The sequence below is a fragment of the Ornithorhynchus anatinus genome, chromosome 1 (assembly GCF_004115215.2).
Source record: "Ornithorhynchus anatinus isolate Pmale09 chromosome 1, mOrnAna1.pri.v4, whole genome shotgun sequence".
Classification (NCBI taxonomy): domain Eukaryota; kingdom Metazoa; phylum Chordata; class Mammalia; order Monotremata; family Ornithorhynchidae; genus Ornithorhynchus; species Ornithorhynchus anatinus.
In genome coordinates, this window is record NC_041728.1 from 34,886,490 (window position 1) to 34,910,574 (window position 24,085).

At 47.3% G+C, this 24,085-nt stretch overlaps 1 long non-coding RNA gene across 1 annotated transcript in view; it reads left to right on the forward strand.

Annotated features, from left to right (window-relative positions):
• Positions 1-2,137: 2,137 nt before the first annotated feature.
• LOC114817846 overlaps positions 2,138-24,085 on the forward strand; it is a 30,649-nt gene continuing 8,701 nt past the window's right edge. Inside the window, exons 1-2 of the long non-coding RNA XR_005659946.1 lie at positions 2,138-2,320; positions 6,182-6,304. This is a non-coding gene — a long non-coding RNA (uncharacterized LOC114817846). The remainder of the gene's footprint in view (positions 2,321-6,181; positions 6,305-24,085) is intronic.

Consider the following 24,085-nt stretch of genomic DNA (forward strand, 5'->3'; position numbering starts at 1 on the left):
TCAGTGGAAAGAGCACGGGCTTAGGAGTCAAAGGTCATGGGTTCTAATCCTGGTTCTGCCACCTGTCTGCTGTGTGACTTTGGGCAAGTCACTTAACTTCTCGGTGCCTCAGTTCCCTCATCTGTAAAATGGGGAATAAGACTGTGAACCTCACGTAAGACAACCTGATTATCCTGTATCTACCCCAGCGCTTAGAACAGTGCTCAGCACATAGTAAGCACTTTAAAAAATTATCATTATTATTATTATAAGGAAGTGAGAGAGCTGAGTCCGGTAGAGAGGGTGGTGTTGGGAACGTCTATCTGTTCATCATGGGTGGGTAGCTTGTGGATGGAGGCTGAGTGGGGCATGATGAGTCGAGAAAGTTGGATGGGGTCCAGAGATTGGAGGTCTCTGTGGGGGAATCGTACAGATTTCCAGGGAGGAGGTGTGTGGGAGAGGAGGCAGGTGAGGAAGTTGTGGTCGGCTAGAGGGATTTCAGAGTTGGTGGGGGGTAGAGATTGTGCAGTGGCCAGAGACGAGGAGATCGAGTGTGTGTCCGAGTTGGCTAGGGGGCGAGGTGGGGTGGAGGAGGAAGTCAGTGGAGTTGAGGAGTGACAGAAGGCGGGCAGCAGAGGGGTCATCAGGAACATCTAAGAGGCTATCAAAGTCCCCAACGATCAATGTAGGCATGGAGAAAGAGAGAAGGAATGCGAGAAATGGATCAAAATAGTTAAAGAATTTGGAGGTGGGATCTGGGGGGGGGGCGGGAGATGACCGTTATTAGAATCTGGAGTAGGCGGTAGAGGTGGTTGATACAGGCTCTGAAGGAAGGGAAAGAAAGGGATGGGGGAGGTGGAATGGTATGAAAGCGGTACTGGGGCGCGAGAAGGAAGCCGACACTTCCTCCTTTCCCAGTGAGTCTGGGGGAGTGGGAGAAGATGAGGCCCCCTCTGGAGAGAGCAGCAGGGGAGACCGTGTGATCCGGGAAGAGCCTGATTTCAGTGATGGAGAGGAGGCATAACGATTGGGTCAGGAACAGCTCAAGGATGAAGGGGAGCTTCCCCATGATAGAGTGGGGGCGTTTCATAAGCTGCACTTATTGAGACTGCGAAAAGAGGTTCGGGAGGAGGGGGTGGCACGAGGGGTGGGGAGGGGTGGGATGGGAACCTGGTACCTTCCTCCTACCCAGGCCCTATCTCACGGGTGGACTTCCCCTTAAGAGCTCAGTGCATTTTTTTAGGGTTTACTATGTGCCAGGTACTGTCCTACGCACTGGAGCTGATGCAAACTCATCAGGCTGGACACGATCCGTGACCCACCTGGGGTTTATAGATTTAATCTCCATTTTACAGATGAAGTAACTGAGGCCCAGAGGAGTCAAGTAACTTGCCCACGGTCCCACGACAGACAGGTGATGGAGCCGGGGTGGGAATGCAGGTACTTCTGACACCCAGGCCCGGGCTCTACTCACTAGGCCGAGCTGCTTCTCGATCATTGGTATTCCTCGAGAGCTTCCCGAGTGCAGAGTGGATTCCCACTTGTCAGCTGTGTTACTTTGGGCAAGCCACTAAACTTCTCAATGCCTCAGTTACCTCATCTGCAAAATGGGAATTGAGACTGTGAGTCCCACCTGATTACCCTGTATCTACCCCAGCGCTTAGAACAGTGTTTGACACATAGTAAGTGCTTAACAAATACCAACATCATCATTATTATTACTATTATTATTATTCCCCCTGCTGGGCTTTCCGAGGGGAGAACGTGTTTTTTCCCAAACCTCTCCCACACAGAATGGAGTGGGCTTCTAATGATAATAATAAAAACTGTGGTATTTGTTAAGCAATTACTATGTGCCAGACACTGTACTAAGCGCCGGGGTGGATACAAGCCACTCGGGTTGGACACGGCTCCTTTTCCATGTGGGGCTCACGCTCTCAATCCCCACTGTACAGATGAGGTAAGTGAAGTGACTTGCCCAAGGTCACACTGTAAGCTCGTTGTGGACCGGGGATGTGAATGTTCTATTGTTACATCGTACTCTCCAAGGGCTCTGCACACAGTAAGTGTTCAATAAATACAATCGAATGAACGAAAGTGGAGGAGCCGGCGTAAGAACCCAGGACCTCGCTCTCTCCAGCAGGCCACGTGTCGGGCATCCCGAAATCCTGGATCCGAGGTCCCGGCATCCCCCCGGCTCGCTGGAGCTCTGTGGGTGGGCGGCTCTGCGAGGAGCGAGGATGAAGCGAGGAGGCGGCAGCGGCGTCATGCCTCAACAAGTGGATCTCACTGAACAGGCTGGCCTAGCTCGCGGCCGGGAGCTTGGCAACACAGCGACGCGGTCAGGATTGATGTGGGGGAAGGAGGGCGTGGGGGGTATTAAAGGAGAAGGGCGGGGGAGTGGCAGGGGAGGGGGTGGGAGGAGAGCCGGTCAGGAACAGATTGGGGGTGGGAGAGGAGGGGGAGGGAAGCAGGAGAGGAACAGGAGGGGAGGGGGGGAGAGCAGGAGGGAAGCAGGAGGGAAGCAGGAGAGGACCAGAGGGGAGTGGGAGGAGAATGAAGGGAAGCAGGAGGGAAGTAGGAAAGGAATGGAGGGATTTGGAAGGGGAATGAAGGGGAGCAGGAGAGTATCATTATTATTATGGTATTTGTTAAACGCTTACTATGTGCCAGGCACTGAACTAAGTGCTGGGGTGGATTCGAGCAAATCGGGTTGGACACGGTCTCTGTCCCACATGGGGTTCACAGTCTTAATCCCCATTTTCCAGATGAGGTAAACGAGGCCCAGAGAAGTGAAATGACCTGTCCAAGGCCACACAGCAGACAAGTGGCGGAGCTGGGATTAGAACCCATGGCCTTCCGACTCCCAGACCCGTGCTCTATCCGCTACACCATGCTGCTTCTTATAGAGTAGCATGTAGAGTAGAGAGTAGCAGCGGAGGTATGGGAAGGAAGCAGGCGGGAAGTGGAGGGGACAGGAAGCGGGGAGGAGGGGAGTGAGAGGAGAGCGGGAGGAGAATGGAGGGGAAGCAGGAGGGAAGCAGGATGGGCGAGGAGGGAAGCAGAAGAGGAACGGAAGGGAGCAGGAGGAGCCGAGGAGAGCCGGAGGGAAAGGGTGTGCGGACTCGGGCAAGAGCTGTGTGAGGGTCAGGAAGAACATCAGTAAGGCCGGAGGGAAAATCAGGGCCGTGTGTTTTGCTGAAGATTAGACCCAGAGCTGGGAAGGCAGTCCAATCAGTCAATCAGTCGGCCAGTCAATCGTATTTATTGAGTGCTTTCTCTGTACAGAGCACTGCGCTAAACATTTGGGAGAGTACAATACATCGAGTGCTTAGTACAGTACTCTGCGCACAGTAAATGCTCAATAAATACAATTCAATGAATAAAACAATCTAGCAGAAGCAGTCCCTGCCCACGACGGGCTTCCAGTCTAGAAGGGAGAAATAAATATGCTGGTTATGGACATAAGGGCCGTGGAACTGAGAAGGGGGTTGAATAAAGGGAGCAAGTCTGGACCACGCAGAAGGGAGTGGGAGAGGAAAGGAGGGTTTAGTCAAGGAAGGCCTCTTGTAGATGTGTAAGACTTTGAAGAAGGGGAGAGTCATTGTCTGTCGGATATGAGGAGGGAGGGTGTTCCGGGCCAGAGGCAGGACGTGAGTGAGAAGTCAGAGACGAGATAGATGAGATTGAGTACAGTGAGTAGGTTAGCATTAGAGGAGCGAAGTGTGCGGGCTGGGTTGTAGAAGGAGTGGAGCGCGGTGAGGTAGGAGGGGGCAAGGGGATTGAGTGCCTTAAAGCCAATGATGAGGAGTTTCTTTTTGATGGAGAAGTGATGGGCAATTCTTGAGGAGTGGGGAAACATGGCCTGAACATTTCTGTAGAAAAATGACTTGGGCAGCAGAGGGGAGGGCAAGACCCTTTTGCTCCCTTATTGTTGCTACTTTGGGGGGAGGTGGAAAGGGCAAGACCCTTTTGCTTCCTTATTTTTGTACCATTTTGAGGGACAGGGAGGACAAGACCCTTTTGCTCCCTTATTTTTGCACCTCTTTGAGGGGGCGGGGAGGGCATTCTCGCTTTATATTTGGGAGCCCTCAGTTGCACCGTGCGAAGAGTTCCCTAAATCTCCCTGTGGTTCTGAGCTTCCCTGGCTTGGTTGGTTGCCCTCAGGCAAAGAATGTCCAGGGATAGAAAGAGTGGACACGGATAGGAAGAGAGGTGTTCTTCCAGCACATTTTGGATAGGGGTGAAGTAGGTACGGGCCGGGAGCGAGAGCTCCTACCTCCTGAAGACAGGTCACAGGGGCTTCACGCAGTTCCAGGAGGGAGGCAGTTCCAGGATGGAGGGGAAAAAGAAAGAGTGCGTAGCTTGGGAAAGGGAGAAGGGCGTATATGCAGGATCCCTCTGCTCTGTTTCCTCTCCACTAAGTTCTTGGCTGTTGGAACCCACAAAACATCTAATAATAATAATAATTAGGGTATTTGTTAAGCATTTACTATGTGCCAAGCACGGTTCTAAGAGCTGGGGTAGATACAAGGTAATCAGGTTATCCCATGTGGGGCTCACAGTCTTCATCCCCCTTTTACAGATGAGGTAACTGAGGCATAGAGAAGTTAAGTGGTTGGCCTAAGGTCATACAGCAGACAAGTGGTGGAGCCAGAGTTAGGACCCATGTCCTCTGACTCCCAAGCCCGGGCTCTTTCCACTAAGCCACTCTGCTTCTCTAGCAGCTCTCATTTCCCACTCCCTTCCTCGTAGCCCTCCCTTCACTCTTCCCACCTCCCAGCCCCCCAGCACTTATGTATATATCTGTTATTTTATTTATTTGTATTGTGTCTTTCTTCCCCCACTCTAGACTGTGAGCTCGTTGTGGGCAGGGAATGTCACTGTTTATTGTCGTATCGTACTTCCGCAAGTGCTTAGTACAGTGCTCTGCACACACTAAGTGCTTAATAAATACAATTGATTGAATGAATGAATGACTGAAGTGGGGAGAGACAGGAGGTGGGGAGAGAAAGGAGGCAGGGAGGTCAGCAAAGAGACCATTACAGTAATCAAGGCGGGATAGGATAAGTGATTGGATTAACATGGTAGCAGGGACCTTTTAAAAAAATTGATTCTCTACTCTCGGGTCCGTACTGACATGTCTCTGCCCTCTCTTTTCTCTTCCCTCCCTCACCTTTTACATCTCTCTCCTACTCCCTCTTTCTCCGGTTCCCTTTTTCTTTCTTCCTCTCCTTCCATATCCCTTTCTGTCCCTCCCTCTTCTTTTTCTCCCCTTCTTTTTATTTTCTCTCCCCTTCCTTCTCCTCTTATCTCTCTTTCATATGGTATCTGCAAGGTGCTTACTATGTGCCAGGCACTGTTCTAAACACTGGGATAGATCCAACCTAATTGGGTAGGACACAGTCCCGGTCCCACATGGGGCTCTGAATCTTCATCCCTATTTATAGAGATGAGGTAACCGAGGCCCAGAGAAGCAAAGTGACTTGTTCAAGGTCACACGACACACAAGTGGAGGAGCCAGGATTAGAACCCATTTCTTTCTGACTGCCAGGCCCAGACTCTGTCCACCTGGCTATGTCTTATTCTGGAGGGCAGGGCGGTGGGAGGTGGCAGAGAGGTGTATGGATGAGTTTCATCAATATCTTCTAAAGCAGAAAACTTGGTACATTTGTGGAGTTTCAAACACATCTGTCATCTGTGCCGGTTTCGAGGGGAAACTTTGGACATCGGATCCAAGGAAGCAACCTGATCAAGTTTGTTGGGAATTTCTAAGCATAAATCTTAAAAGAATTAATTAAAAATCTGATTAATAATTACTAGTAATAATAATGATGATATTTGTTAAGCGCTATTGTCAAGCACTGTTCTAAGTGGTGGGGTAGATACAAGTTAATCAGGTTGGACACAGTCCCTGTCTCACATGGGGCTCTTACCCTTATCCCCAGTTTACAGATGAGGTAACCGAGGTCCAGAGAAGTGAAGTGACTCATTCAAGGTCACAGAGCAGACAAGTGGAGGAGTCGGGATTAGAACCCAAGTCTTTCGGAGTCCCAGGCCCGTGTTCTATCCACTGGGCCACTCTAGAGACGTTTGCGGCAGCTCTCAAACTTAGCCAGCAAAGGAAGACGGGGCTTTGGGAGTTCCAGAAGACCCTCCCCAGTCCAAAATCCAAAATAACACCTATCCCTCCTTTCTGCAGATCATCTCTCAAGGAGGCACTGACTCAGAAACAGAATTCATGAAAGCGTCAGAATTCGCTGTGACATTCGAATGTCACCAGGAGATTCGAGTTCATCCATTCGAGTCCTCCAGTATGGATTCTGTAAGTTTTTTTAAAAAAATTTAAATGGTATTTGTTAAGCACATACTATGTGCCAGGTACTGTACTGAGCTCTGGGGTAGATAGAGGATAATCAGGTTGGACTCAGTCCGTGTCCCAGTCGGTCAATCGTATTTATTGAGCACTTACTATGTTCAGAGCACAGTACTAAGTGTTTGGGAGAGTACAGTAGAACAATATAACAGACACCTTCCCTGCCCAAAATGAACTTACAGTCTAGAGGGAGAGACATTAATATAAATTATTAAAATTACAGCTATGGACATAAATGCTATGGAGCTGAAGGTGGGGGCGGTTAATAAAGACTGGGCAGGGATTGTCTCTATCTGTTGCCGAATTGTACATTCCAAGTGCTTAGTACAGAGCTCTGCACGTAGTAAGCGCTCAATAAATACTATTGAATAAAGAGAGAAAACCAGGGTGACACCAAAAGGTGTGAGAGAAGAGGAAATGAGGGCTTAGTCGGGGAGGGCTTCTTTGAGGAGACGTGCCTTCAGTAAGACTTTGAAAGGGGGGAGAGCGATCGTCTATCTGATGTGAAGAGGGAGGGCGTTCCAGGCCAGAGGCAGGACAAGCGTGAGAGATGGAAGTACAGTGAGATGGTTGGCATTAGAGGAGCAAAGTGTGTGGGCTGGGCTATAGAAGGAGAGCAGGGAGTTGAGGTATTTTGTGGTCAATGACTCTCTTCAAGTGCCAGCCATTTGGAAATTGGTTCCCTGCTCTATTCGACAGCCACTCGGTTTCTCTCGTTTCCAAACGAGTTCTGGTATTCACCTCTCGGTGGGAAATGCTTCTTGAGGTATTTGACCCTGCGTGTTGGACTTGTCACAGGAAAGTTGTTGGGGAAAAGCACGCATTTCCACAAGGAACCATGAACCATGAGAAGCAACATAGCCTAGTGGATACAGCCCGGGCCCGGGACTCCTCTGAGGACCTGGGTTCGAATCCCATCACTGCTGCTTGTCTGTTGGGTGACCCCGAGCAAGTCGCTTCACCTTTCTGTGCCTCAGTTACCCCATCTGTAAACTGGAGATTAAGACTTTGAGCCCCATGTGAGCCCAGAGAAGTGAAGTGACTTCTGAAAGTCACCCAGCAGACAAGCGGTTGAGCCGGGATTAGAACCCAGCTCTTCTGACTCCCAGGCCTGCGTTCTTTCCATTAGGCCAAATGTATGACTGGGGGAGAATGTAGAGTTAGAAGTCTAGATCTCTGCCCTCAAAGAGCTTACAGTTTACGGCAGGGAGACAAAATTACTTTCAGAAGGAAGTCAACGGGGTAAAATGGATATGTGGGTGAATAAAGGTTTAGATAACCGGGCAAATGGATGCCTTCAGATAGAGAGTTCGTCCTCTAGACTGTGAGCTCATCATGGGCAGGGAATGTGTCTGGTTATTGTTGTTTATCTCCTCCCTCCCTCCTGGTTAGTCTGTGATCCCCATGTGCCCACCTGGATAATAATAATTGTGGTATTAATAATGACTGTGATGCAGAAAGGGATGAGAGAAGAGGAAGGGAGGTCTTAGTCAGGGAAGGCCCCTTGGAGGAGATGTGCTGTCAATAAAGGCTTTGTCTGGCAGCTATGAGGAGGGAGGACGTGGAGGCCAGAGGTGGGACGTGGGCGACGTGGAGTTGGGAGAGACAGGAGGCAGGACAGTCAGGAGGGAGGCTGATGTAGTAATCAAGGCGCGATAGGATAAGTGCTTTGATAAATGGCAGCGGTTTGGATGGGGAAGAAAGGGTGGATTTTAGCAACGTCGTGAAGGTTAAACCGACGGAATTTAGTCGCAGATCGAATATATGGGTTGAATGAGAGAGATGAGGCAAGGTTAAAGCCAAGGTTAGAGTGGGCAGGGAAAGTGTCTGCTTATCGGACTCTCGCCAGCGCTTAGTACAGTGCTCTGCACATAGAATAAGATTGATTGATTGATTGATTAGTGCTGTCTCCAGTGATGGAAGAGTCCCGGGGAGGACAGGGCTTGGGAGGGAAGATGAAGAATCGGGTTTTGGACATGTGATATTCATCACTAAATTCTTCCAGAGATCATCGCTGCTGGTGGTAGGTATGTGGTGGCAGTCTCCCCCAAGGCAGATGGTAAAATCCCAGTGGTCCCCTGACTCTAATAATAATAATAATAACAATAATTATAATAATTGTGATATTTGTTAAGCGCCGACTACATGCCAAGCACTGTACTAAATGCAGATTCAAGCAGATCAGGTTAGACACATTCTCCGTCCCCCAAATGGGGCACACAGTCTCAATCTCCATTTTACAGTTGAGGAAACTGAGATCCAGAGAAGTGAAGTGACTTGCCCAAGATCACCCAGCAGCCAAGTGGCAGTGCCAGAATTAGAACCCAGGTCCATCTGATTCTCAGATCTGGGCTTTATCCACTAGGCCAGTGTGGACTGGTTCCTTGCCCACAAGGAGCTTACAGTCTGCATTCCCTGCATCGGGAGATATGCACGTTCTCCTTAGATATGCAGAGCTGATTTTTTTTTAATTAATCAGGATTTGTTGTGTGTGGGATTTATTTAACCCTGGCTCTGGCTCTAAAGTAGCATCCGGCTCCCCTATTAGCAGCAGAATGAGTCATTCCCACCCACATGGTGCAGTGAGCCCTTGCCATGACTTTTGAAAAAAAACAGGAAGTCATCAAACTGTCGCACTCACCAGTAACTTTTAGCTCAGAACCTTGAAGTAGAGGACACACATAAAATTCCACCTTGGCCACCTTTTATCTTTTAGTCTACAGGTTTAGTTGGCTTTAATTTGAGAAGCAGCGTGGTCTAGTAATAATAATAATCATAGTAATAATAATTGCGTTATTTGTTAAGCGCTTACTATGTGCCAGGCCCTACACTAAGCTTTGGGGTCTTGTCTTATGCCGTCGAATCGTCTCCGGCCCAGAGCGACACCGTGACGCGTCTCTCCCAGAACGCCCTGCTCTCCATCAGCAATCATTCCGGTAGTGGATCCGTAGAGTTTTCTCGGTCAAAATCTGGAAGTGGTTTACCATTGCTGCCTTCCACGCGGTAAACTCGAGTCTCCACCCTCGACTCTCTCCCGTGCCGCTGCTGCCCGGCATGGATGTGTTTTGACTCGTAGCAGATGTCCTTCCACTCGCCGGCCATTGGCCGAGCTAGGAATGGAATGGGTAGGCCTCTCCTTGACTCTCCCTCCCGTAGCCAAGATTGGTAGAGGACTGGAAACTTCCCAGGTGCCACCCTGAGAGGGGAGCTCTGGGTAGATACAGGCAAATTGGATTGGACACAGTCACTGTCCCACATGGAGCTCACAATCTCAGTCCCCATTTTACAGATGAGGGAACTGAGGCCCGGAGAAGTGAGGTGACTTGCCCTAGGTCACACAGCAGACTAGTGGCAGAGCCAGGAATAGAAACCAGCTCCTTCTGCCTCCCAGGCCTGTGCTCTATCGTCTAGATCACGCTGGACCATGGACCCAAGAGTCTGAGGGCCCGGGTTCCAATTCCAGCTTCACCACCTACCTGCAGTGTGTCCTTGAGCAAGTCACTTAACTTATCTGTGTCTCTGTTCCCGCCTGTCAGGTGGGAATTAATCATCCTCCTTCCTACTTAGACTCTCCTTCTAGACTGTAAGCTCGTTGTGGGTCGGGAACTTGTCTACCAACTCTGTTATCATTGTTATATTGTACTCTCCCAAGACCTTAGTACAGCGTTCATTAAATTCCACTGATTGTTCTAAACTGAACCCAGCATTAAAACAGTGCTTGACACATAGTAAGAGTTTAACAACTATCATTTTTTTTAAAAAAAGGTGGGTGAACCCGGGAACAGGACTGGAGAAAAATCTCGGAGGTGGCAAGGGAAGACTTGAGAGGAGAAGCAGTGTGGTCTAATGGATAGAGCCCAGGCCTGGGCATCAGAAGGACCTGGGTTCTAATCCCAGCTCCACCGCTTGTCTGCCGGGTACCTTGGGAAAGTCACTTCGCTTCTCTGGGCCTCAGTTACCCTGTCTGCAAAATGGGGAATAAGACTGTGAGCCCTAAGTGGGACAGGGACTATGGCCAACCTGATAAGCTTGTATCCAATCAGGGCTCAGTAGTGTCTAGTAGAAGCAGCATGGTGTCATGGATAGACCATAGGCCTGGGAGTCAGAAGGTCATGGGTTCTAATCCTGGCTCTGCCACTTGTTTGCTGTGTGACCTCGGGCAAGTCGCTTCACTTTTCTATGCCTCAGTTCCCTCATCTGTAAAATGGGGATAAGAGTGCGAGCCCATGTGGGACAGGGAACGTGTCCAGCATGGTGTAGTGGATAGAGCATGGTCCTGGGAATCAGAAGGTCATGGTTTCTATTCCCCTCTCTGCCATTTGTCTGCTGGGTGACCTTGGACAAGTCACTTCACTTCTCTGGGCCTCAGTGACCTCATCTGTAAAATGGGAATTGAGACCGTGAACCCCAGGCGGGACAGCGACTGTGTCCAACCTGATTTTCTTGTATCTACCCTGGCACTTACTTGAGTGCCTGGCACATAGCTAGCACTTAACAGACACCATCATCATTATTATTATTATTATCTACCCCAGTGCTTAGAACAGTGCAAGGCACATAGTAAGTGCTTTAACAAGTACCAGAATTATTACTTGGCAAATTCCATAGAAAAGAAATGAGGCCAGGTGGGAGAATGATCAAGCACCGAGGCCTCCCGCCCTCTCTGCTGGGCTGGGCCGCTCTGCACCTACCGGGGGTGAGAATTATCCTACTCCCGGCATTTCCAGCTCTCTGGAAATGTAGGAATGCCGTCTAAGCCTCCCCTGCCTGTTGCCTAGCTACCGCAGTGCTGTCGGCGGTGGCCATTCACCCTGGGGAAAGTGGGTGTTTGCTCTGCTCCTCTCCCGCCTCCAGATAAAGTTATTACTGTGATTATGATTATTTTCCATCCTTTGAGCACAAGCTCGGGGCCGGCTCCCGCGTGAAAGGAATCCTCTTAGGCTGCTCACTGCTGCTCTGTGGGGTTTTTTGTTGGTTTGTTTCTTTCTCTGATACGGTATTTGTTAAGCATTTATTACCTGTCAAGCACTGTCCTAAGCGCTGGGGGAGGTACAGGTTCGTCAGGCCTAAGGGAAATAGTGTGGCTGAGTAGATACAGCACGGGCCTGGGAGTCAGAAGGACTTGGGTTCTAATCCTGGCTCTGCCGCTGGTCCGCTGTGTGACCCTGGGCAAATCAGTTCACGTCTCTGGGCCTCAGTTACCTCATCTGGAAAATAGGGATTAAGGCGGTGAGCCCTGCGTGGGACAGGGTCTGTGTCCAACCTGGTTAGTATGAATCTATTCATTCATTCATTCAATCGTATTTATTGAGCGCTCGCTATACTGTGCGCTTGGGAGAGTAGAGTAGAACAATGAACAGTCACATTCCCGTCCCACAATGAGCATATAGTCTAGAGAATCCACCTCAGCGCTTAGTAGAGTGCCTGGAGTCCAAGTAGGAGGGAGAACGGGTATTGAATCCCTATTTTGCAATCAAAGAAACTGAGTCCCAGAGAAGTGAAGTGACTTGCCTAAGGTCACACAGCTGACAAGCAGCAGAGCCGAGATGAGAATCCAGGACCTTCTGGCTCCCAGGCCCGTGCTCTAGCCACTAGACCATACTGCTTTTCATGCTGCTTGTGTGAAAGGCAGACTTCTTAGGCCCCAGCATGGCTTTTATTTATGTATTCATTTATTTATTATAGATGGAATTTGTTAAGTGCTTACTATATGTCAAACACTGGTGTAGATATAAGTTAATCAGGCCTAATACAGTCCCTGTCCCACATGGGGTTCACAGTCTAAGTAGGAGGGAGAACAGGAATTGAATCCCCACTTTGCAGATGAAGAAACTGAGACCTAGAGAAGAGAAATGACTTGCCCAAGATCGCAGAGCAGACAAGAGACAGAGCCAAGATTAGAACCCAGGTCCTTCTGACTCCCTGGCCTGGGCTCTAACCACTAGGCCAAGCTGCTTCTCCGGGTGATTTGGGGTGCTCAGTACTACAGACTCTTAGTAGCTGGCATCCAGAAAAAGATCTCGTCTTTTTTTCCCCCTCATGGGAAAAAATGCACTTTTCAATTCCACAAATGCCTCTTTTACTTGCAATTTGAGGAGAGCCATGTATCTGGGAGTTATTCAAGGTCCCAGATGTTTGCTTGGGATTTATGGCCAGAGATGTTTCTCTTTTTTTAATGGCATTTGTTTAGCTCTAACTGTGTATAAAGCACTGTTCTAGGCTGATCAATCTAAAACTGATCTTCTTCTTCCCCTTGCATCCCATGAATTGTAGTTCAGTCCCTCTCTGCTCCTTCCCCCTTCATCCGCCAGATTGTAGTTCAGTCCTTCTCTGCTCTGCTCCTTCCCTCCGACCCCCGCGCCCCAAGAATTGTGGTTCAGTCCTTATAATAATTTATTAACAATATTTTTTAAGAGTTTTTAAATGTCGACCTCGTTCCAAACACTGTACTAAGTTCTGAGGTGGAACCGACCTAATCCGGTCAGGCACAATTTCTGTCCCACAGGGGGCTCACAGTCCAAAAAGAGGTCATATTGACCTCTGCCCTCCTCATTCCTAATCCTACCTCACTATCTAGGAAATCGGAAATCCACTGGAATGTATGTTGACTGTAAGCTCCTTTAGGGCTGGGCCCATCTTGTACTCTCTCAAGCTCTCAGTACAGTGCTCTGTACAAAGTAAGCGCTCTGTAAATACCACTGATGGATTGATTTTTCCAGGTGGTAAACATAATAATAATACTAATAATAACTATGGTACTTGTTAAAGCACTTGCTCTATGCTAGGCCCTGTTCTAAGCATTGGGGTAGATACAAGATAATCGGGTAGCAAACAGTCCCCGTCCCACAGAGGTCTCAGCCTTAATCCCCATTTTCCAGACGAGGTAACTGAGGCACAGAGAAGTTAAATTGAGAAATTAAGCGACTTGCCCAAGGTCACACATCAGACAAGGGGAGGAGCTGGGATTAGAACCCAGATCCTCTGACTCTCGGCCCCGCTTTTCTCTGCTAGACCACACTGCCTCAACTCTAGCCCACCTTAGCAACGGAAACTAATAACAGTTTGTTGAGCGTGTACAACCTGAGGGATTTATGCTAAAGGGATTGTCCAGTTGTTCCTATAACTGAGTTTCCTTCAATCGAATAAATCCTTTCATTCCCACTCCTTGCCTTTGGGCATGGAACATGTCTGCCAATTCTGCTCTATCACACTCTCCCAAATGCTTAGTACAGTGCTCTGCACATAGTAAGCACTCAATAAATACCACTGATGGATTGATCGATCGACTGTAAGCTTATTATGGTCAGGGAACGTGTCCGCTAATTCTGCTCTATCGTTCTTTCCCAAGCGCTCAGTACAGTGCTCTGCACATAATAAGCGTTACTTGACTTAATGGATAGAGCATTGGGCTGGGAGTCAGGGATCGGGTCTGCCACTTGTCTGCTGTGAGACCTTGGATAAGTCCCTTCACTTCTCTAGGCCTCAGTTCCCTCATCTGTAAAATGGGGTTTGAGGCTGGAAGTAGGGATTGCAACTGACCTAATTAGCTTCTCTCTCCCCCAGCGCTTAGTACAATGCCTGGCACATAGTAAGTGCTTAACTAATACCATAAAAAAACCCACCAACGTTGAATAGAAAGTGGTTGTTTTTTTTGTCTCCTAAACAGAGAGCCATGTTACATTTTACACTCCAGAGAGGAGGTTGGAAGTAGCAGAAACACACCATATTTTTCTCTTTTTCCACATGTGACATTCTGTTCTTTTCCCAAAGAGTTTCACCAGATGATTTATCTGACAGTTGAAAAAGTCTGGTTTTAGGAAGAGAGATCTGGTGTAGAGCTTATTAATCCTCTCTATTTTTTAATGGCATTTGTCAATAATTTACCATGTGTCTGTACTAAGCGCTGGAGTAGATACAAGATAATCAATCATTCAATCAATCAATGGTATTTAGTGAGCACTTATTAGGTGCAGAACACTATACTAAGCACTTGGGGGAGTCCAGTACAACAGAATTCGCAGACACGTTCCCAGCCCATAACGTGTCTAGACTGTAAGCTCATTGTGGGCAGGGAATAGGTCTGCTTATTGTTATACTGTACTCTCCCAAGCGCTTCATACACAGTAAGTGCTCAGTAAACACGATCAAATGAATGAATATATGGAGGGGGAGGCAGACATTAATACGAAATTCATATCCAGACCACCATTCTCCCCACTTTTAGAGACTTATTAAATTCAAGTCTACTCCAAGAGTTCTTCTCCAAGTGAGTCCTCTTTCTCCTATTCCCTCTCCCTTCTGCACACATATCTGTACCCGATAAGCCCTTGATATTCCCCCCACACCATACCATTTGTATATATGTATATTTCCATAATTTATTTTAATATCTGTCTCTCTAGACTGTAGGCTCCTTAAGGGTAGGGAAAGTGTCAGCATGGCCTCCTGGAAAGAGCACGGACCTGAGAGTCAGAGGTCATGTGTTCTAATCCCAGCTTTTCCATATGTCTGCTGGGTGACACCAGGAAAGTCACTTCACTTCTCTGTGCCCCTGTTATGTCATCTGTAAAATGCGTATCAAGATTGTGAGCCCCATGAGGGACATGGATTGTGTCCAAGCTGATTACCTTGTACCTATCCCAGCACTTAAAACAGTGCTTGGCACATAGTAAGCTCTTAACAAATGCCACAATTATTATTATTATTATTATTATTATTATTATTATTATACTTTCCCTAACACTTTGTACAGTGCTTTGCACAAAGAAAGTGCTCAATAAAAATTGATTGAATAAATGCCACTAATCGAAAAACTTTCCCTTTCCAATCAATCAATCCATGGTATTGAGGAACAGCATGGTATAGTGGATAGAGCCCTGGCCTGGGAGTGAGAAAGTCATGGGTTCTAATCCCGACTCTGCCAATTGTCTGCTGTGTGGCCTCGGGTAAGTCAATTCACTCCCCTGTGCCTCGGTTACCTCATCTGTAAAATGGGCATGAAGACGGTGAGCCCTATGCGGGATAGAGACTGTGTCCAACCCTATTCGCTGGTAACCATCCCAGCACTTAGTACAGTGCCTGGGACATAGTAAGCACTTAATAAATACCATTATTATTATCATTAAGCTTTTACTGTGTGCAGAGCACTATACCTATGTTTCCCGCACCCTATTCTCTCTCTCTGACTCTAAAGTACTTTGCCTACTCCAGATAACTGCTAGGACTAAGCATATTTACTCAATTTGTCTATCTTTCTTGATATAAAAATGGCTTTGCTTTTGCAAATGTCCATGAAATCTTTGCGTGTTCTTCCGTGCTTCCTCTGCTATTATCAATGGTTGACCTCCTGTCACAAATACCGCATGGATTGTGGCCATTATCTCATGTTGTGGAATTTCAAATATACTTGTCTGGGGTTGAAATATAAGTGGCTTGAAAATAAATCCAAGAAGCTGGTAATGAAATGGAAATCACCAGCGGCCATCAGAGTTGAACTTAAGAGGGCGAGATGACAGGGGACTTTAGTACGTTTCTTGAAGGGATGGAGCTTACTGTAATAAATGACACAGGAGTCTTTATCCAGCCACTAAGATTTCAATCAATCAATCAATGGTATTTATTGGTTATCTGGGTTGGACACAGTCCATGTCTGACATGGGGTGGGGGGTGTGTGTCCTAGGTTTTAATTCCCATTTACAGATGAGAAAACCGAGACCCGGAGACATGATGTGATTTGTCCAAGATCACCCAGCCGACAAGAGGCGGAGCTGACATGAGAAACCATGTCCTCTGACTCCCAGGCCCGGCTCTAGCCACTAGGTCACTCTGCTTTTCATGGGGCTCTTTCCTGGAGACGGGGACATGACTCTAGTTTCACTTGGGTTTGTGAGTAAGGGCATTAGCATCAGTGCCCTGTCTGAGTTCCAGAGTATTGTGGGAATGATGGCATCGGTGCTTTTCTATTATTTGTATGGTGGAACTCAAGTCAAAGGTAAAAAGAAAGGCTCTTTATTTGATCTGGAATCCCCCCATTTCCCTCTGCTCCTCCCCCTCTCCCTTCCCATCCCCTCAGCACTGTAATCGTCCGCTCAACTGTATATATTTTCATTACCCTATTTATTTTGTTAATGAGATGTACATCGCCTTAATTCTATTTATTTGCTATTGTTTTAATGAGATGTTCATCCCCTTGATTCTATTTATTGCTATTGTTCTTGTCTGTCCGTCTCCCCCGGTAAGACTGTAAGCCCGTCAAAGGGCAGGGACTGTCTCTATCTGTTACCGATTTGTACAGTCCAAGCGCTTAGTACAGTGCTCTGCACATAGTAAGTGCTCAATACATACTATTGAATGAATGAATGAATGAATGGTATGTGCTCTCTAGCTCTCTTTCCCTCTCTCTCTCCCTCCCTCCCTTTCTCTCTCTCCCTTTCTCTTTCTGTTTTTCCCCATTCCCAGCTCTCCCTCTCTCTCTCCCTCTCCCTTCCTCCCTCCCTCTCCCTCTTTCTCTCTCTTTCTCCCTCTCCCTTTCTCTGTGTCTCTGTCCCTCCCTCTCTTTCCCTTTCTTTCTCTGTCTCTCCCTCCCTCTCTCCCTCTTTCTCCCTCTCCCACTTTCTGTCTCTGTCTCTCTCTCCCTACCTTCTCCCTCTCTTTCTCTCTGCCCCCCCCCCCCACTCTCTCTTCATCTCTCCCTCTCTTTCCTCTCACTATCCTCACTCTCCTGCCTCAGAGAAGTAGGCTGTCCCAGTGGAATGAGCACAGGCCTGGGAATCAAGGACCTGAGTTCTAATACCAGTTCTGCTACTTGCCTGCTGTGTGACCTTGGGCAAGTCACTTAAGTTCTCTGTACCTCATTTTCTTCATCTGTAAACTGGAGATTTAACAATTGTACACTCCAAGTGCTTAGTACAGTGCTCTTCACATAGTAAGCGCTCAACAAATACTATTGAATGAACTATTCTCTCCCCCTGAGATGTGAGTCCCATGTGAGACAGGAACTAAGTCTGACCCGATTATCCTATACTCCTCCTGGTACTTAATATGCGATCAATTGTTATGCGCTCAATATGTGTCAGGCACTGTACTAAGCGCTGGGGTGGATACAACCAAATTGGGTTGGATACAGTCCCTGTCCCACATGGGGCTCTCACCCTTAACCCCAATTTTACAGAGGAGGAAATGAGACCTAGAGAAGTAAAGTGACTTCTAAGGTCACACAGCAGACTTGGCAGAGTCGGGATTAGAACCCATGACCTTCTGACTCCCAAGCCTGTGCTCTATCCACTAGGCCATGCTGCTGATTAACTTGTAACTACCCCAGTACTTAGAACGGTGGTTGGCACATAGTAAATGCTTACAAGTACTTGGAATATGGTATGTGCCTAACAGATCTTACAATTATTATGTGCTCTCACTCCCCATTGCAGGTATTCCTGAATCAGTTTTCTTGGAATTTTCTTCTCACTGATTCACTGTCATTGCCAGTGGGCTCAGCTCTCCCATTGTCCTTGAAAATTCACTTTTTGCCTGAAGTTTTATTGAAAGAGCCGATCTTTACATCCATCTGCATTTATTTTGCGATTACTTTTTGCTGAGCACTGAATGAGGCTTGTGGGAGCATCAGTGCTATTTATTACTGTTATTATTATTATTATTATTATTATTATTATTATAGTTGTTAAGCATTTGTGGTGAACTAAACACTGTACTAAGGTAAAAAGGCCCCACACCAACTCTGTCCCACTTTGGGCTCTAAAAGGGAGGGAGAACAGGCATTTAATCCCCATTTAACAGATGGGATCACCCAGCAGACAAGCAGCAGAGTGGGGATGAGAACCCAGGTCCCCCAACTCCCACTAGGCCAAACTGCTACAGTAAAAGTAAGGGACAGTACCATGTCTTCAAAGAGCTACCAGTCTAATGGAGGAGCTGACCCTTTTCGAAAAGAAGAAAAGATAAGGGAGAGGGGAAGAATGAAGGAGAAGGAGGAGGGAGAGGTGAAAAAAGAGAAGGAAGGAAAAAACAGGGAGAAAACGAAGAGGAAAAGGAAGAGCAGGAAATGAAAGCAGCCTTGCCTAGTGGATAGAGCATGAGCCTGGGAGTCAGAAGGACCTGGGTTCTCATACTGGCTCTTCCACTAGCTTACTGTGTGACCTTGGTTCAGTCACTTTACTTCCCTGTGCCTCAGTTCCCTCATCTGTAAAATGGGGATGGAGACTGTGAGCCCAGTGTGGGACAGGAACTGTGTTCAACCTGATTAGCTTGGATCTTCCCCAGTGCCTGGCACATAGTAAGCACTTCAATACTGTTTTAAAAAAAAAAAGAGGAAGGAGAAAAGAGAGGAGGAGAAGGATGAGAAAGAGAAGTTCCTGGAAAATTTTCCATTCCAGAAGACAGGGCAGGGTGTGGTTTGGGAATGTTAGATTAGTCTCCTAGACTCCAGGATTCCTTAAGGCAGTTTCGTATCTACAGAAAGAGATTAGAAAACTGGACTGAAGTGGCTTTGGCTACAAGGCAGAATGAAGGAAAGATGGTCAGGCAGGAAAGGGAATGAGAGAGTAATGACCCAGAGGCAAAACTCCTGCAATTATAACCGTCTCCAAGGCTCATGAGGAAGAAAGAGAGGGAATGTTTACATCCAAATTCCAAATGAAGAAACCGCTGGAGCTATAGAGATGTGGTGGCTACCATTTCTAGTGACAATGACCCCAAAACTTTATGGAATTAGAGTTTGATTCGTTTCTATTTTCTCCACCAAGAGTTTAAACCTAGGCCTAATAAATCTCAGAAGTTTGCCAGCAAACATAAACGAATGAAACACATTAGGCTTTTATTTTATTATTCTGCCATCATGGGTTTCTATATCTCTCTCTTTCCAGTGAGAGTGTTGAGTTTTCTGGTCACTCATTTAAATACATTATAAAATCGAGTTCCTTCCCCAAGGATTAGATGTAAAGGTTGAGAGTGCAACTTTATCCAACTCTGAAATGATTTTGGTTGTTTTAAACTCTACCAGCAGGTGAATGGTAATGGTTAGTACTCTGTGCTATGTGATAAATATAATCGATCCATCGATTGTATTTAATGAGCACTTACTTTGCACAGAGCACTGTCCTAAGTGCTGGGGAGAGTACAGTATAGCAGAGTTAGAAGACATATTCCCTACCTATGACAAGCTTACGGTCTAGAGAATGAACTTACGGTCTAGACGAAGGTACATACGTGCTGTGTGGAGGTGAATAATGAATAATGAATGAATTAGAATAAAAAGTATAATTCCAAGTTCAAGGCAACAGAGAAGGGAAGAGATGTAGAGGAAACGGTGGCTGAGTCAGAGAAGGCTTCTTGGAGGAGATGTGACTTTAATAAGAAAAGCAGCACGGCGTAGCGGCTAGGGCACGGGCCTGGGAATCAGAAGGTCATGGGTTCTAATCCCAGCTCCGCCACCTGTCTGCTGTGTGACCTCGGGCAAGTCACTTCACTTCTCTGGGCCTCAGTGACCACATCTGTAAAATGGGGATTGAGACTGTGAGCCCCACGTACGACATTGTGTCCAACCTGATTTGCTTGAATCCACCCCGGCGCTTAGCACAGTGCCTGGCACATAGTAAGCACTTAACAAATACCATTATTAATATTAATATGGCTTTAAAGGAGGGGAGAGTGGTGGTCTGTCAGATACGAAGGAGACGGAGTTCCACGCCAGAGGCAGGACGTGGGTGACTGGAAAGCAGCGAGATAGACAAGATGGAGGGAAAGTGAGAAGGTCAGCATTAGGGGAGTGAAGTGTGCGGGCTGGGTTGGTGTAGGAGAGCAGTGAGGTGAGGTAGGAGGGGGCGAGGTAATCGAGTGCTTTCAAGTCAGTGGTGAGGAGTTTCTGTTTGATGCGGAGGTGGATGGGCAACCCCGGCGGTTCTTGAGGGGTGGGGAGACATGGCTTGAACATTTTTGTTGGTAAATGATCCCTGTGGCAGAGTGAAGTAAGGACTGGAGTTGCAGGGGAGACAGGAAGGTCAGAGAGAAGGCAGATGCGGTTGTCAAGGCAGGGTAGCATAAGGGCTTGGATCGCCAGTTGAGATGGCGAGGAAAGGGAGGATTTTCCTACTAATGGAGTGCAGACCTCACTCAGAGGGGCATTTTCTGAGGGACCAAAGGATCCAGGCCAGAAACCCATTCGAAACAGGCCCATTTCCCATTAATTTGGACTCTTTTAAAGTAGGCCACAGTCTCCACCCAATTAAGGACCATCGCTGCTGCGCAGTTCTGAGCAGCCCAATTAGGTGGCATTGTTAGGGTGATTGTGGCTAATGAGGTTTCTCTGGGAAGTAGCCCTCTTGTTGAAGCATTCCTAAATTGATTTAAACCCTGGGGCCTTCCCTCAGCTAGGGGACACCCCCCCCAACCCCAGGGGGGGGTTAAAAGCTGCTTCCACATGTTCTGCCGAAGCAGGAGCTCGGGAAAAGGCAGGGCCTCATAGATAGAGCGTGGGCCTGGAAGTCAGAAGGTCATGGGTTCTAATCCCAGCTCTGCCACTTGTCTGCTGGGTGACCATGGGCAGGTCACTTCACTTCTCTCTGCCTCAATTCACTCATTTGTAAAATGGGGTTAAGACTGTGAGCCCCATGCGGGACAGGGACTGTGTCTAATCCATTTATCTTGTATCTATCCCAGCGCTTAGAAGAGCGTCCAGAACATAATAAGCGCTTAAAGGATACCATGATTACCGTAACTGCCGCCCTCCTTTCCACCACTGAGGGTCATCGCTCCAGGCTTGCTCCCGCATGCTGACCTGGGCATAAAAATTGCTCTCTAGAAGATAGAGCCTGGGAGACAGACGGTCATAGGTTCTAATTCTGGCTCTGCCAGGTGTCTTTTGTGTGACCTCAGGCAAGTCACTTCACTCCTCTGGGCCTCAGTTACCTCATCTGTAAAATGGGGATTGAGACCGTGAGCCCCACGTGGAACAGGGCCTGTGTCCAATCCGATTTACTTGTATCCACCCCATCACTTAGCACAGTGCCTGACACACAGTAAACACATAACAATAACATTATTATTATTATTATTATTATTATTATTATTCTTGCCATGTTCTTTGACTCCTTGGATCCCTCTGAGAAAAACCTTCCTTTCTGCCCCCCAGGTCCCTGCTCCAGTCTTGCTCCATCCCTGACTTCTGGATTGACCAAGAAACCAACAGTTGGTAGACACTTTCCCTGCCCACAACGAGCTTACAGTCGATCAATCTGTCCATCACTGATATTTATTGAGCACTGTGTGCAGAGCACTGTATTAAGCGCTCGGAAGAGAACAATATGTCAGAGTTAGTAATGTTCCCTGCCCATAACGAGCTTACAGTCAATCAATCAATAGGCGGTATTTACTGAGTGCTTACTGTGTGCAGAGCACTGTACTAAGCATTTGAGAGAGTCCAATAGAACAGAGTTGACCAGAGATGATTTTGTCCAACTGCATCACAACCAACACAGCTCCCCCTCTGACTCGCAAAAAAAGCAGATTCCTTCTCACTCAAGTTCCCAAAGAAACAGATTGCTGCAGTAAGGGAGTGAAGAATTTTATGTTTTTCATGTTATGTGTTAAGCATTTACTAACTGCCAGGCACTGTTCTAAGCGATGGAATAGATCCGAGCTAATCAGGTTGGACACAATATCTGCCCCACCTGGGGTTCATGGTCTTAATCCCCATTTTACAGATGAGGAACTGAGGCCCAGAGAAGTGAAGTGACTTGCCCAAGGTCACACAGCAGACAAATGGCAGGGGCGGGATTAGAACCCAGGTCCTCTGACTCCCAGAACCCGGGAGGGGCCACTAGGCCAGTTGAAAACAAGAGCAAGAGAGCCCTGGGAAGGAAAGAGTCTAAGCTTTCAGAAATTGAAGCATTCTGTGATCTGGCAGATGACTGCAGACAATAATAATAACAATAATAATAATAATAATGGTATTTAAGTGCTTACTATGTGCCAAGCACTACACTAAGTGCTGGGTTGGATGCAAGCAAATCTGGCTGGACACAGTCCCTGTCCCGCAGGGGACTCACGGTTTTAACCCCCATTTGTGGCTCAGTAGAAAGAGCATGGGCTTTGGAGTCAGGGCTCATGAGTTCAAATCCCAGGTCTGCCACTTGTCGGCTGTGTGACTGTGGGCAAGTCACTTAACTTCTCTGTGCCTCAGTTCCCTCATCTGTAAAATGGGGATCAAGACTGTGAGCCCCACGTGGGACAACCTGATTCCCCTATGTCTACCCCAGCGCTTAGAACAGTGCTCGGCACATAGTAAGCACTTAACAAATACCAACATTATTATTATTATCATTTTACCGACAAGGGAACTGAGGCCCAGTGAAGTGAAGTTACTCACCCAAGGTCACGCAACAGACAAGTGGCAACTCTGGGATTAGAATTCAGGTCCTTCTGACTCCCAGGCCTGGGTTCAGGAGGCTATTTTGGTTCTAAGATGACCTCTGGTGTTCCCTGGGGCTGCAGAAGAAACTGGATTTGGAAAAAGTAGATTACCATGCCAGCTTGGCAGATTAATAATGATGGTGGTATGTTAAGTGCGCCTTTGTGCCAAGCACTGGGGTAGATACAAGAGTATCAGGTCCCACATGGGGTCCACATTGTAAGTAAGAGAGAGAACAGGGACTGAATCCCCATTTTACAGTTGAGGGAATTGAGGCCCAGAGAAGTGAAGTGACTTGCTCAAGGTCACAGTAGATAGGTGGTGGAGCCAGGATTAGAACCCAGGTCCTGCTGCCTCCCAGGCCCGGGCTCAATTCACTAGGCCATGATGCTTCCTGCTGGAGAACTACAAAAAAGAGCGGAAAGTGAATATAGGGAACGTGTCTACCAACTCTGATGTTTGGTACTCTCAAAGTCCTGCATACAGTGAGCACTCAGCAAATACCACTGATTGATTGATTGATTAATTGATTGATTGGGAAGTGTAGGCGTGAAAGTCCACCAGCCTAAGTGGGAGAGGGAAAAAAACAACAGACTGCCAAAGGAAATTTAAAAAAAGAAAAAAAGATGTGTGGGAACATCACGAAAATAAACGCTGGGTGGAGTGAAGGGGAATAAAAGCATCATTAAACCAGTGATATTTCAAAACAAGATGAATGGCAAATGAAAGAGATAGGTACCAAATGGGTGACTGACAAACTAGGAAAACACTGAAATAACCCAAGGGTGAAAAAAACCAAAAATGCTGACATAGAAAGGGTGAAAGGCTCTATCAAGCTGCGAATAGAAAAATGTGACACCGATTAAGTGACTGAATAGTAAATGTTAAGGGAGACAAGTGACAGAGAACAAAGGAGAAGAGTTTAACAGACACGAGCTGTGAAGGAAACAGAAAAAAATGCTTAGAGCTCTTATTCAAGTTTTTCCTTCTTCCTGCCAGAGGTAAGAAGCTTGCTTTCACCAAAAATAAGATTGCTTTTTTAAGGTGGGGGACATTTTTCCTGAAAATAAATTAAAACTTCTCTAGGGTCTGATGCACTCCAATATCTCTTATTTCTCCCATACTGCCACCCGACATTTCCGTGTCACTAGGCACCCCCACTGAACACTCTGCTCCTTCCAAAGTACCGCTTACGGACATATCTTTTAACTCCCTTGCTTTCCCGACTTGGAGTTTATTTTAGTGTCCGTTTCCCCCACTAGATTGTAAATTTCTTGAAGGCAGATATCTTGTCTACTAACTCTATGTTA